Source organism: Mustela nivalis (assembly GCF_964662115.1).
Source record: "Mustela nivalis genome assembly, chromosome: 3".
Classification (NCBI taxonomy): Eukaryota; Metazoa; Chordata; class Mammalia; order Carnivora; family Mustelidae; genus Mustela; species Mustela nivalis.
In genome coordinates, this window is record NC_139022.1 from 38,989,647 (window position 1) to 39,004,065 (window position 14,419).

Below are 14,419 nucleotides of genomic sequence, written 5' to 3' on the forward strand. Positions count from 1 at the left end.
TCCTGGGATCGAGTCCCGCATTGGGCTCTCTGTTTGGCAGGGAGCCTGCTTCCTCCTCTCTCTCTGCCTGCCTCTCTGCCTACTTGTGATCTCGCTCTGTCAAATAAATAAATAAAATCTTAAAAAAATTTAAGTCTAAATATTAAACAAACAAAAATGATAATTTGTAGCTGATACATCAGTGTGAATCTGTGTATGTATCCGGCAAATATCAGCACACACATAGAAATGCACACACACAAAGAAAACTTGCCTAGATTGCATAACTCTGTAAACTTACTAGAAGTCATTGCATTGCACAATTAAAACAGGTGAATTTTGGGGTTACGTAAATTATGCGTCAATACAGCTGTTAAAAGAAAAAAACTGAAAACTGTTAACTGAAAAAAAAAATGTTTACATGAACAAGTCACAAAGACCAAATAACTAAACTTTAAAAATGATACTAATAAAAAACTGATTGTTGAGATGAAAAAAAAAAGTAAGCTAGGAGCACAAACTCTCTAGAAAGAGGATGTTAGGTACATTAACATTCTTTAGACTGCATAAGTTTGTTTACTAGCTCTTTCAAGTTGGTAGGCAAAGGGAAGCCTTAGTACTGGTTGTTTTCTTATTTTTGGTGAAGGACCAAGTTACCTAATGGTGTTCCCCTTGCTCAGTTTAAGGCTGCTACAAGCTGTCAGGAACAGTCGTCCTGATGGAAGCAAGAGTTCAGGCCAAGATTTATCTCCTGGCCACTTAAAAACAAAAGGAAAAAAAAACCCCACAAATCAAAAAGCTTAATCCAAACTAATTAAGTACTAGGGCTTGGCTAAACTCTGTGGACCATCTTGTTTTCCATCACCAGTCGAGAAGGTGAGAAATTATTGCACAATCGGGCGCCTGGGTGGCTCAGTGGGTTAAGCCGCTGCCTTCGGCTCAGGTCATGATCTCAGAGTCCTGGGATCGAGTCCCACATCGGGCTCCCTGCTCAGCAGAGAGCCTGCTTCCCTCTCTCTCTCTCTGCCTGCCTCTCCATCTACTTGTGATTTCTCTCTGTCAAATAAATAAATAAAATCTTGAAAAAAAAAAAAAAGAAATTATTGTCATTTTACAGAGGAGTAAAATTAGGCTCAGAAAGAAAGAATTGTGGAAGGACACACAGCTGGTAAGTTGTTTGGGCTTTTTTATGTTTGATTTATTTATTTGAGAGAGAGTGTGTGAACAAGAGAGCACAAGTAGGGAGAGATGCAGAGGGAGAAGCAGAACCCCTGCTGAGCAGGGAGCCCAACTTGGGCTCCATCCCAGGACCCCAGGATTGTGACCTGAGCCAAAGGCAGATGCTTAACCAACTGAACATGCAGGCTCTTGCACAGGTGGTAGGTTGAGGCGCTGGGAAGATAATCCAAGCTGCCTGACTCCAGAGACCTTGCTTCCATGGCTCCTTGTTTGGGCACCACCAAGTCCCGCAGAACGGGAGTCTTGACCCTGTAGCTCTTGAGTCCACATTTGTTCACAGCAGGTCTGAGAGCATTAGGAGACCGAGTTCCCAGGAGTCCATGTCCTCAGGATCACCCAGAAGGCTGACAGTGAGATTTTCCAGTGGTAAGTTGCAGATGGTGGAGGCAGAATTGAATCACTCTGAGGAAAAAGGATGTCTTTCCTGGGAAATGTTGTTTTATGCCCTTGTTGCTCTGAAAATTTGGAAAAGATGTCTTGTTGTGGAAGGACAATCACTCCTTCCCAATAACCATTCAATCACTGATTTGATTATACGAGGTTAATATGGGAACCAGATGTGGGTAAAAAGTTATCTGCTCTTTTTTAAAACACTTTTTTTAAACTATAGTGCTGAAAGGGAGAAATAGAGATGTTTACTGGAAGCAAGTGATTCATGTGCTTTTTGTATAGATTAACGTGCCTTGTTCTAAGATGAATTTAAAACAATGGCAATGAATGCTTTCCACCACTGCAACAATCCTTGAAGTTTCCCCAATTACCGTGTTGGGTTATTAGCTGAGGTCTTTGTTGTTGCTGTCAGATGTTGTCATTAGCTTGACATTTCCCCCTGAGATGTGTGTGTCTGTGTAACTTGGCAACAATAGAAATTAACAAAAGAGGGGCACCTGGGTGGCTTAGTTGGTTAAGCGTCTGCCTTCAGCTCAGGTCATGATCCAAGGGGCCTGGGATCGAGCCCCGCATTGGGCTCCCTGCTCAGCGGAGAGTCTGCTTCTCCCTTTCTCTCTCCCTCTGCCTCTACCTGTGTTCTTGCTTACTCTCTCTCTATATATATAAATAGATAAAATCTTTTGAAAAAAAGAAATTAACAAAAGGTATGAGCAGATACTGAAGCAGCTATTAATGGTCTTCATCACATAGCAATGACCAGTGTGCTGAAGAACCACCATATTACAAAATGCCAAGGGTTCCATCTGCACTGTCCTCAAACATTCAGTGTTCCCTGGAAGACCAGTGAGCCCATGCTGGAGACTATGAAGGGCTGAAAGATGGTTGAGGTGGACATGTGGTGTTTCTGGGCTGCCCGGAATTCCTTTATTCTCTTTCAACCGCTTCCAACATTAACTTGGAATCTACTCTTCTCCTATTCCCGTGCAGGTGGAACTCATTTCACCCCCAACCCCGAAGGTGGCATGTGACCCAGTTCTGACCAACTGAAGCTTCATATTCTCCTAATTGCAAAGATGGATAATGACAAGCCATTGGGACTCCATTTTTTTCCCCCCTGAGACTTCTGAGCTAGACCTTGAGGTCGTGACTTCTCAGTCTGGATACAAGGTCGGGCTCCTTCTAAGAAGATCCTGGGTTGGAGGCCTGGTTGTGAAATCCTACTGCTGAGAGCAGATCTGAAGCTGGGCAGGAGCCCTGACGATATGGCTGGAACACAAGTTTGCAGTGAGTTGGAAGCATCTGTTTCTTCGTAATAAATGAGCATCATGTTCAAGGAACCCGTGCTAATGGCAGAAGGGTGTTAGGGAGAGGAGTCTGGAGAATTACATCATGACAGGTTCTGGATCTGAAACCTGCTGGAGGACTCCCAAGATTCAAGATGCAACGTGTCCTCCAAGTTCCACGAAGCTCCCGCTGGCTTTCCAGATCGCTGTAGTCTAGGGCCTTGGCTGTATTCTTCTTAGTCCTTCAGTTATACGTCTTGATGCCAAAAGACTGAGCCATTGCTCTTTGTCCAGACATCTGGGGTCATCTCTAGTTTCTTTCTTTTTTTTTTTTTTTTAATTTTTTTTTTTTTTTGAGGCAGAGAGAGAGAGAAAGAGAGAGCACAAGTGGGGAGGGGGGTCAGAGAGAGAGAAGCAGACTCCCCTAGAGTAGGGAGCCTGACATGCAGCTGGATCCTAGGACTCTGAGATCATGACCTGAGCCGAAGGCAGGTGCTTAACTGACTGAGCCACCTAGGCACCCCTTCATCTCCAGTTTCTAAGGCACCCTGGTTATTATCTTTTCCATATCTTGTCCTTTCTCCCACCACTACCAGAGGATTTGCCTGGCAGTGGCCAAGCTTGCATTCTTTTTTTTTTAAAAGATTTTATTTATTTATTTGACAGAGAGAAATTACAAGTACACTGAGAGGCAGGCAGAGAGAGAGAGAAGGAAGCAGGCTCCCTGCTGAGCAGAGAGCCCGATGCGGGACTCGATCCCAGGACCCTGAGATCATGACCTGAGCCGAAGGCAGCAGCTTAACCCACTGAGCCACCCAGGCGCCCCCAAGCTTGCATTCTTATTTAGTACAATACCTTGAAGTCTTTGGAGAAGAGTTATCAAAGATATATCCAGTGAAGGAATGAACTCTTGTGGCAGATGTTTGGTAATTTATTTTTAATTTTTTTTTTTTTGGGGGGGGATTGTAGCTTGGAAACCTGTTCTGTTGACTCCGTGTGTCTTAGTAAGTATTAGCCAGGACTCAAGGAATGATATTTCTACTGCCACAACTGTAAGGTATTCCCTCCTCCCTATATTTTTGCCTGACAGTCTTGCCTGCAGTGTCTGACTAATTCATCTGAGGGAAAACTATCTTACTCAGCTCTATTCATTATTCCTTTTCAAGTCTGGGGTAATAATGAAAAAAAAAAAAATCCCCAAACACCTTGTATGGTAATTAGGTACCCTGTGCCACCCCCTTTATGGGACCCAGAGTTTTAGAACTTCCCCAGACCCCAAGGACTCACGGATGATTGTGGATCATCATTGGGGATTTCTATTGATGTCATTCCAAGAGAGGTGTGTTTCCCAGGCTCTAAATCTGACCTTTCTCTTGTTCACTGAGTGCTTACAGAAGGACTTTGAAAGTTACTCATTGGCCGCTGTACTACCTGGTTACGTGAGTACCGTGATAAACTAATTCAAGGATTACTTGAATCACTGACCGAAGCAAGTATTCTCAGAAACCAGGCGTTTGAGCTCTGGTGGCAAATCAGAGAGCAGGGACAAGCTCTGGAGGGTGCCTTCAGCACCCCCACAGGAAACCACCTCTGTGTCCATCATCCTGGAGAGTGTTCTTTGGGAAAGTCTGCAGCAAAGGAAATAAGGGGCTCCCAACGATATTTTCCTCGTCTTTACAGAGATCTGCAGATATTGGCCTTGCCTGTGTCCGGAACAAGGTCTCGGGGTTATTAGAAAGGGAAAGAGGATGAGGGAAATAGAAACAGAAAGGCAGAGCTTAGCCTTGAAAACAATGAATGAGATGCTTCTGCGGTTCCGTGCTCCCTCTTGTGGTGATGTGGTGCCATTGCTTTCTGACTGCGGTAGAACCTGTAGGGCAGAAATCAACTAGCTGTTTAACGAGAGGACATATTTAGATTGGATGTAACAATCCAATAAGGCAAAGGACAGGGGGTCTATTGCATATAGAAACATTTCTCAAAGAGTCAAGGAATGCCACTGTTAAAAGTTGTAAATAGGGGCGCCTGGGTGGCTCAGTGGGTTAAAGCCTCTGCCTTTGGCTCCAGTGATGATATCAGGGTCCTGGGATCCAGCCCCCAGTCGGGCTCTCCGCTAGGCGGGAAGCCTGCTTCCTCCTCTCTCTCTGCCTGCCTCTCTGTCTACTTGTGGTCTCTGTCTGTCAAATAAATAAATAAATAAAAATCTTTTTAAAAGTTGTAAATAAACACGTCAATCCTCTGTTTCCACCAAGAGATGCTTTCACAAATGCTTTTCCCACTAAATGTTGGGCTAGTATAGAGGAGTTTAGGCTCTGAGGTCGAGGGAAGGCACCAGGTTTTCACCCTTGTATCTCAGCTGAGGGTCAGCACTAGAAAATTTCACAACAAAGAATAAAATTGTACATTCTGAATTCATACAAATATTCCAATGATATTTTATATGTATGATGTAAATGATAACAATAATATGCAGTGATATCAGAGTTACTTTATTTATGGGTTTTTTTAAACCCTCTATGATATATGCCCCACTCAGGAGTGGAACAAACAGCATACTTTAATTGGGAAATTCCTTCTTTGAAAACCTGAACAGGATGGGCAGCTGTGCACAAAAATGTGCCAGGAGTAGATTTTGTTTTTCTAGGAAAATGGGCGGGCAGCAGATGTTGAAGTGAGTGTGTTGTTTTAGGATTCCTCTCAGTGGGGCCAGGGGCATCCACTGTGTTTCTCATTCATCTTTAGTACGTTGGTAGGTGATGTTACACCAAAACAGGAGTGGAGTCTTTTCAGGCACAGATCCTAGTCAGGGCATTCTGTAACTGGCCTGGCTGCTTGGGCATTGTCTAGATAGCTGTAAACATTTGTCTCCCCCTGGTGTGGAAGACAGCTCCCTTAGTTTCTACGATACTCCCCTCTTGGTATTTATACCTTTGTTTACTCCTTCCCCTTTGAGTGTGGACTAGGCTTACTGACCTAATTCCAGGGCATTGAACGCCACAGAAGTAATGGCATGCTGCTTCCAAGATGAAGTTACAAAAAGACTACAGTTTGCCCAAACCTGGAAGAAACCAAGATGTCCTTCAGTAGGTGAATGGATAAGTAGACCATGGTACCTCCAACAGTGGAACAGTATACAACGATAAAAAGAAAGGGGAACCCTCCTATGCTGTTGGTGGGAATGCAAGCTGGTGCAACCACTCTGGAAAACAGCATGGAGGTTCCTCAAAAAGTTGAAAATAGAGCTACCCTATGACACAGCAATTGCACTACTGTGTATTTGCCCTAAAGATACAAACGTAGTGATCCAAAGGGGCACTATGGAAAGAACCTAGATGCCCATAAACAGATGAATGGATAAAGAAGAGGTGGTATATATACACAATGGAATACTATGCAGCCATCAAAAGAAATGAAATCTTGTCATTTGTGACGACGTGGATGGAACTAGAGGGTATCATGCTTAGTGAAATAAGTCAATCGGAGAAAGACAACTATCATATGATCTCCCTGATATGAGGAAGTGGTGATGCAACATGGGGGGCTTGGGGGGGGGTAGGAAAAGAATAAATGAAACAAGATGGGATTGGGAGGGAGACAAATCATAAGAGACTCTTAATCTCACAAAACAAACTGAGGGTTGCTGGGGGGAGGGGGGTCGGAAGAGGGTGGCTGGGTTATGGATATTGGGGAGGGTATGTGCTATGGTGAGTGCTGTGAAGTGTGTAAACCTGGCGATTCACAGACCTGTACCCCTGGGGATAAAAATACATTATATGTTTATTTTAAAAAATTAAATAAAAAAAGAGTAATGAGCTAGCAAGCCAGGGAAGGACATGGAGGAAACTTAAATGCATGTCACAAAGTGAAAGAAAGCAATGTGGAAAGTTTACATACTGCATGATATCTACTGTAGGACATCCTGGAAAACATAAGACAACGGAGTCGGTAAAAAGACCAGTGGTTGCCAGCAGTTATGGAAAGGGAGGGATGAATAAGCAGAGCAGAAGATCTTTAAGGCAGTAAAACTATTTTGTATGATACTACGGGGCCATTATACATTGTTCAAACCAAGGGTGACATTTAATGTAAACTAGGGACTTTGGCTGATAATGACCGGTCACTGTAGGCTCCTCATTGTTACAACATTGTTGTAGCAATGATCGAGAGAGACTAAGCAAGAGAGAAAGGAAGACAAGAAGAGGCTGTAGGCATTGCAAGAGCCGCTGGGAGTCATGCTCGGGGGGTCATGATGATAGGGAAGAACTCCCCCAAGTGGAAGCTCCTGAGCTGGAAAGGTAACACATTTGGACATGTTTTTCAGGAGTGGTAAGAGGCGATGAACGTGTCCAGGATGGAACCGTGGGAGAAAATGCCATCAGTGGGTTGGATAGAAAAAGTCTCCGGAAGCAAGAGCATTAAATAAGGCGGAGGCACTGGACGGAGGGCGTGCGTGTTCCTGAAGACTCCAAGCAGGATGGAGGGAGTCGAGGTGAACAGGAAGGCGGCAGAATTACGCTGCATGATGAAAGCAGGTTTGTGAACGGGAAGCCCAAGGACTGAGAGCAACAAGCTGTGAACATGGTCGGTAAACCCCCAGAGGCTCCAGTGTCTAAAGAGCAGGTGTGCAGGTAAGCCAAGTTCCTTCTATAAAGACAGAAATGTCAGCAGCTCCCCAGATACTGAAAAAGGTTCTCAACCTTGATTCGATGCCCCAGATTAGCGGCTGCTTCCCCCTGGGAGGAACCAGCGAAGGTCTTAGTCCTGGCAAGGCGGCCTCACTTGGCGTGCCTCTTCTCGGTAATCTCGGCTTCTCCCTGCAGTGATTTTTTCACTGAGCCATACACACGCTTGTTTGCGGTTTCTCTAAGGGAGATACACATCCTGGAATTGAGGTGTGTCCAAAACAGGCTTCCCAGGCTGCACAAATGCTGCGATTTCTTTAGCATCACGTATCTCCTTCCATCTGAGTGGGTTTTAAGCGGCAACCCATGGGATTGTATGGAACTTCCGTTAATTATAAAAGTTATCTGCTTGTGTAATAACACGGGCACATTGTCCTGTAAAAAACAGGTAAATCCAAAGTCCCACATCACCGCCGTGGTCCCCAGCCCACAGGGAGAACGGACGAGTTATCGGCTGGTGTGTTCCTTCTGGGCTTTTCTCTGCGCATTTTTTCTTTTTTTAAAGATTTTATTTATTTATTTGACAGACAGAGATCACAAGTAGGTAGAGAGGCAGGCAGAGAGAGAGAGAGAGAGAGGAGGATAGCAGGCTCCCTGCTGAGCTGAGAGCCCGATGCGGGGCTCGATCCTACGACCCTGAGATCACGACCTGAGCCAAAGGCAGAGGCTTTATTTATTTATTTTTTAAAATTTTTATTTATTTATTTTAAAAAATTTTATTTACTTATTTGACAGGCAGAGATCACAAGCAGGCAGAGAGGCAGGCAGAGAGAGAGAGAGGAGAAGCAGGCTCCCCGAGGAGCAGAGAGCCCGATGATCCCAGGACCGTGGGATCATGACCTGAGCCAAAGGCAGAGGCTTTAGCCCACTGAGCCACCCTGGCGCCCCTCTGCGCATTTGTATACTTAGAATGGAGTTTGCACATCAGAGCATTCCACTTTTCTGCTTTTGGGGGGTTTCCCATTATACTTAGAATAAAATCTATACTCCCAACTGTGGCTTACGGGACTAGATGCGATCTGGTCCTTGTCCATCTCTGACCTCCTCACTTCCAGGAGGTGCAAAGGTGTTTCCCTCCACAAGGCTCTGGAGGTGTCATTTCTTCTGTTCTGAAACCTTGGTCCCAATCCTTGTCTGACAGGTTTATCTCACTGTTCAAGATGCAGCTCCAAACTCAACTCTTCACAAGCCTTTCCTAGATATTCGCTCTCTAAATCCGTACCTCCCTCCTTTCTCTGCTTCAGATCCCTCCTGAATCCCATCACCCTGTTTGAGCAGCAGAGCTACAATAGGGGCAGGGATGGTGTGGTGGGGGAGGATCAGCAGGCACGGGGAAAAAGCAGACTCCCGGGCGTCTGGGTGGCTCAGTAGGTTAAGCCGCTGCCTTTGGCTCGGGTCCTGATCTCAGGGTCTTGGGATCGAGTCCTGCATCAGGCTCTCTGCTCAGCAGGGAGCCTGCTTCCCGCTGCCCCCCCCCACCTACTTGTGATCTCTGTCTGTCAAATAAATAAATAAAATCTTTAAAAAAAAAAAAAAAAAGCAGACTCCCCACTCAGCGGGGAGCCGGATGTGGGATCTGATTCCAGGACCCTGGTATCAGGACCTGAGCCAAAGGCAGATGCTTAACCCACTGAGCCACCCAGGCACCCCTGCCCTGCCCGACCCCATGCTTTTAACTTTCCTAGGCTGGCTACCACTAGGGGGCTTTCCCTGTGGTTTATGCATCTCACCCTAGAATAGCTGTAACTTCTCCAAGACTGCAGAGTAGTACGGAGCCAACTGCCGTTCACTCATACGTCTTATTCTTCCAAAAGAGCACGGGATACATAAGGTCAGGGTAGCAGCAGCCACACTCCCACGGTATTTATAAAAATACCCACAGCAGTTATCACAGGCAGAAATAACATTTCCAGATCCCAGCACAATTCCAGACCCATGTTGCAGTCACCAGACTGTTGATTTAAGATTGTCTGGGGAATGGAGAAAAGAGAAAAGCTTCTTGTCTGAGCTTGTCAACTCACCGGTCACACTGGGCAAGTTAGCCAGGGTCTATGAGCCTGAACGCAATGGGGAAGACGTTCCGGAAAGGGGTTAGCTGTTCCTCCACAGACCCTGGCTTTCTTTGGCTGCTTTGAAGCCCACTGCCACCACCAAGATGGCACCTTTGAGGTCCAGTGGAAAGGCTCACATAAACTTTCCTACTCCCAAAGAATCATTCTTTGATTTCTACTGACTAAGCCAAGCTTGAGAAAAAGCCAGGTCTGAGGGCTCCACTCCTGCAACTAGTAATGGGTCTGAAGTTCACACAAAGGACAGCTGCTCTGGGGTCCCCCCAGAGAGTTCCTCGTGGCTCAGAAAAAAACTGTCTATCTCCATCCAAGACTTGATTCTGACTTAGGCCATGTGAGTTCCTGGAAAGCCTGTGTTGATTTCCAAAAGGATGTCTTTTCTTAGTAAACTCAGCTACTGTGGTCTCCAACTGTGTTAAATCAGCCTGCGCTGGTACAATCTCAAACCAGCCATGGGGAATACTGAAGTTTTCATCATTCCTTCCCATCTTGCAGTTCTGGGTGGTGATTCTTATTTTTTGCCACACGGGACCCCAGTATATTTGGGGTTCAACGTGGACCTCTCCCTATTTCAAACCCTGAGCTCTGCAAATGCAGGGTTAGAAAAGGTATATGCCCACAGGAAATAAGAAAAGAAAACAGATTATGAAAAAGCGTAGTTTGTCCTAATGCCTAATGCCAGGCAGCCTAGGTTGGCCACTTTGTGGCTCAGGTGATCGTGGAGACCAAGCTGCCATATTGGGCAAGAAAGGACAGGAAGGAGAGAGCTGAGCCTCTGACCTACTGAGAAGCAGTTTTGCCTGGCTTGCTGATCCATGTGATAGATAAGAGGAAGCAGAAGGAAACCCTCTGTGTGGGTGCAGGAAGTGAGAGAAATATGGGGCATGGTTGCTGCCTTTAGAGCCTGGTATCCTCACCCACTAGTAAGTGTGGTTTGGTGTATGTCTCCTTGGCCATTCAATCAGGTTAGCCATTCCTCCTTCTTTACGGGGTACATATTAAGTGGGGCCATATGAAAGAGGGCTTAGATATGTTGTCTTGTTCATTGCTGTTAGAGGTATTCTCCAATAAGTTGGGACATCTGGGTGGTCCAGTTGGTTAAGCAGCTACCTTCGGCTCAGGTCATGATCCCAGGGTCTTGGGATCGAGTCCTCAACCTCCCTGTTCAGTGGGGAGCCTGCTTCTCCCTTGGCCTACTCCTCCTGCTTGTGCTCTCTTTCTGTCAAATAAGTAAAAAAATCTTTAATTTTAAAAAAGGGGGATTCTCCAATAGGCAGTGGCTTCAGTCTGGCAGCAAAGAGAATTCCCTTTTACTTCCCGATTATGTCCCTGTGTGCTCCTCCCACTTCCATATACCAGTAGGAATAAGCCATAAAGCTCAGTGTCTCCTTTAGAAAAGAGAAATTTGTAAGGTGGGAGCAAAGAGGACAAACTTAGGAGGAGTTTTGAGTGGCAGGAGAGATGAAGTGGAATTCTTACTGGGAAGAGGATGGGAAAAGAGGAGGAAGGTAGCTGATGGGGGTGTGCTTAGTCTGGGTTCTTCAGCGACCCAGCACCCCCTTGTTCTCATCCTGGGCCTGAGCTTGAAGAAATGAGGCTGTGAAATGGGTAATTCTGACTCTGAGAAGTCACTGCCAGTGCAAGTGACCTTGAATCAGCAGAGGGTAACTAACTGTGGCAGAATGGCAATGACCTTGGTTTATAGGATAGGGTAACCATAGGTTCTACTTGTCTCTTTTGGCTCCTGGCTGGCATGGAAGAGATAAATACATATATATTTTTATTTTGTTTAAAAATTCTATTTGAATCATTTTTTATTTGCCTATACATGTTTATAAATCTAGACTTACACAGAAGTTGCTAAAATAGTTCAAAGTGAGAAAGAACACCCAGTGACTTCTAGGAATATCTAAGTCCATGCCCTGTATCAGTAGCTACATGGAAAGCAGAGGACAATATGGCTTTAGGGTCCACACCTTCCTCTGCCAAACCTTTCCTCTAAGTCAAGGTGACATTTAGGCAAGAAGGAGGAGGGAGAAACCTTGAAAGATTACATTTCCCCAAAACAGACCTGATTGTCATTAACTGGTAAGTTTAAATGTCCTTTTTTTTTTTTTTTGCCTCCCTTCCCCTAAGAATGAGGACTTGAGAGCAAGTCCTAGACTTGAGAATAATTGGATTATTAAAACTAGAGAATAATCTATGCTTAATTTAGCATCGCTCTTGCAGCGTATTCAGTTATACACATTGCTCTACTTCCAAGACTTATGTCCTAAATCTGTACCACCTCTCATATTCAGGACATATTTATTTGGGGACTCACTGTACCAAGCACTAATATTTGCTCAAGCCCCATGCCTTTTGTCCCTGGTGTGGGACAAGTGAGCCCGGGGTTGTGAGTCTTAGACTTGGACGTGTTGGACTGGCTCCCCAGCAGTGGCTGAGAAACCCTTCCTTCTCTCTTCTGTTGCAAGTCTTAGGTTGAAAGCCCTACATCCTCAGTGACAACTGGGTTGATTTTGCGCTTGCATTTCTAAAAGTAGGAATCATGAACCTAGACTTTGTTTTTGGCCTTGTACTTTTTTTTTTTTTTTTTTTTTTTTTAAACAAAAGAACAGGGTTATTGCATTACACCAGAGAGATTCCAACACAAGACAGAAAAGATGTCCAGACATTGAGGTCTGGGCCCTGAAGGGGCAATGCACCTCTCCTTAGGCCTCCTTGTGGGATAGTGTATGAGGAATTTGGGCTGTGCTTCGTGAGTAGGGACGTGGAGACCCATATTTGCTGAGTTCTCCCACAGGCTCACTCTGGAACCTGCGTCCCATTTGGTCGAGCTCCAGGCTCCCTTTCATATTTTGATCGGAGCCTGGACTCGAAACACCTGCGGATGAAGGCCAGGTCGTCCGCGTGACCAGTAAGCAAAGAAGTTTGACGTAGCTCCGGTGGGAGGAGAGCGTCTAAGTCAGGAGGGGTCTCAGGGGAGAGCAGAAGGAGCGCGGCAGCAGAGCCCGGGGGGTGGGGGGTGGGGGTGGGGGGGGTACTAGGAAGTGAGCTCCGCCTCCAGGCACCTCGTCCTGGTTGGTTGGAGGCGGCGCGGGGGCGGGGCGAGGTTCCGCAATCAGCGCTGGAAGCAACCCCGCTTTCTTAACGTCTGGGCTTTCTGTTTTGTTTTGTTTTAAGATTTTATTTATTTGGCCGAGAGGGAGATCACAAATAGGCAGAGGCAGGCAGGGAGAAAGGGGGAGGCAGGCTCCCTGTTGAACAGAGAGCCTGATGCGGGGCTCGATCCCAAGACCCTGAGATCATGACGCGAGCCAGAGGCTTAACCCACTGAGCCCCAACGTCTGTTTTTTTGTTTTTGTTTTTGTTTTTTTTAGTCTTTGGGTCCAGTGTCCTTGTGGCTGGCCTTCCAGGGTTTCAGTGAGCACCAGAATTCAGGGGTCCAGCGTCACACGTCTTGGACAAATATCTAAGAGATCAAGGGGCTGGTTTAAGGTGAGCTTTCTGGGAAAGAAAGGACTGCTCTTTGGAGGTTTAGGCTGGAGTTCCAGAGAAAGCTCTCATACTCTGCCTGGGCCAGGAAACCGAACTCGGTGCTCTAGAACTACAGCTGTCTGTTCACAACTCCAGCCAGGGCGTCACTAAGTTTCCCAAAGGCAGGTGGTCCCCAAGTCGTGCTCCCTTCCAAAGCTGCTCTTCTCCGACTATTCCTTATTTATTTATTTATTTAAAAGATTTTGTTTCTTTATTTGACAGAGAGAGAGAGATCACAAGGAGGCAGAGAGGCAGGCGGGAGGGGGGGCGGTGGGGGTGAGTGTGGATGGGGGTGGGGGAAGCAGGCTCTCCGCTGAGCAGAGAGCCTGATGTGGGGCTCAATCCCAGGACTCTGAGATCATGACCTGGGCGGAAGGCAGAGGCTCAACCCCCTGAGCCACCCAGGCGCCCCTATTCCTTATTTTGATGAATGACCCGCAAGAACCTAGATTCTCAAGTCACAGTGAGGGGGTTATTATTTATTTCTGTGATACCTGCTTCACATTCACATTCGATTAATCACAAAAACCTGGCTCCATTTCCTAAAATATCTTCGGATTTTCCCTCTCCTATTTTTCCTCTGCCTTACTGGAGGCTCCATAATTTTTCCCATTAGGTTTTTGCTTGCCTTGTTCATTGTGATGGGATCCTCAGTAAGGTCGCAGAGAGGGGAGAGGGGGAGGGAGAGGGTGGCTGGGTTATGGACATTGGGGAGGGTATGTGCTATGGTGAGTGCTGTGAAGTGTGTAAACCTGACGATTCACAGACCTGTACCCCTGGGACAAATAATACATTACATGTTAATAAAGATTAAAAAAAAATAAAAAACAAAACAGAACAGAAAGTGGAAGGTCCAGTTGGGATAAGATGCTGATTCCTATTTACCTCTCCCATCATAACTGGTCAAACATGCCACATTAATGCAAAACTAATTAAATTTTGTTTTGAGGTCTTAAAACAAAACAAAAAAAACCCCAACCAAATAACAGCGCACAGTGAACTTTCCGAGATGTTAATGTGCAGCCTGGAGTCATCTTGCTTTAAACCATTTGAAGTACTCAATTAAAACAGCTAAACACAATCTGGGTGGTTATTTCTGCGGCTTTACCCCTCCCCCCACCCGTCAGCCCCATCTAGCCTGTGTTTGCATTGCCTGTAATGCTCTTTATTTGCAGAGCTCATTTCTTAGGGTTCTCTGTGTTTTCATTGCCTTTGGACATTTTCCTTTGTCCCCAGCGGG

At 45.8% G+C, this 14,419-nt stretch overlaps 1 protein-coding gene across 1 annotated transcript in view; it reads left to right on the forward strand.

Moving 5' to 3' along the window:
* The first annotated feature begins 7,217 nt into the window (after window positions 1-7,217).
* HSD17B4 (hydroxysteroid 17-beta dehydrogenase 4) overlaps window positions 7,218-14,419 on the forward strand; it is a 98,111-nt gene continuing 90,909 nt past the window's right edge. The window contains exon 1 of the mRNA XM_082724147.1: window positions 7,218-7,519. The gene's annotated coding sequence lies outside the window, so the exon portion shown is untranslated. The remainder of the gene's footprint in view (window positions 7,520-14,419) is intronic.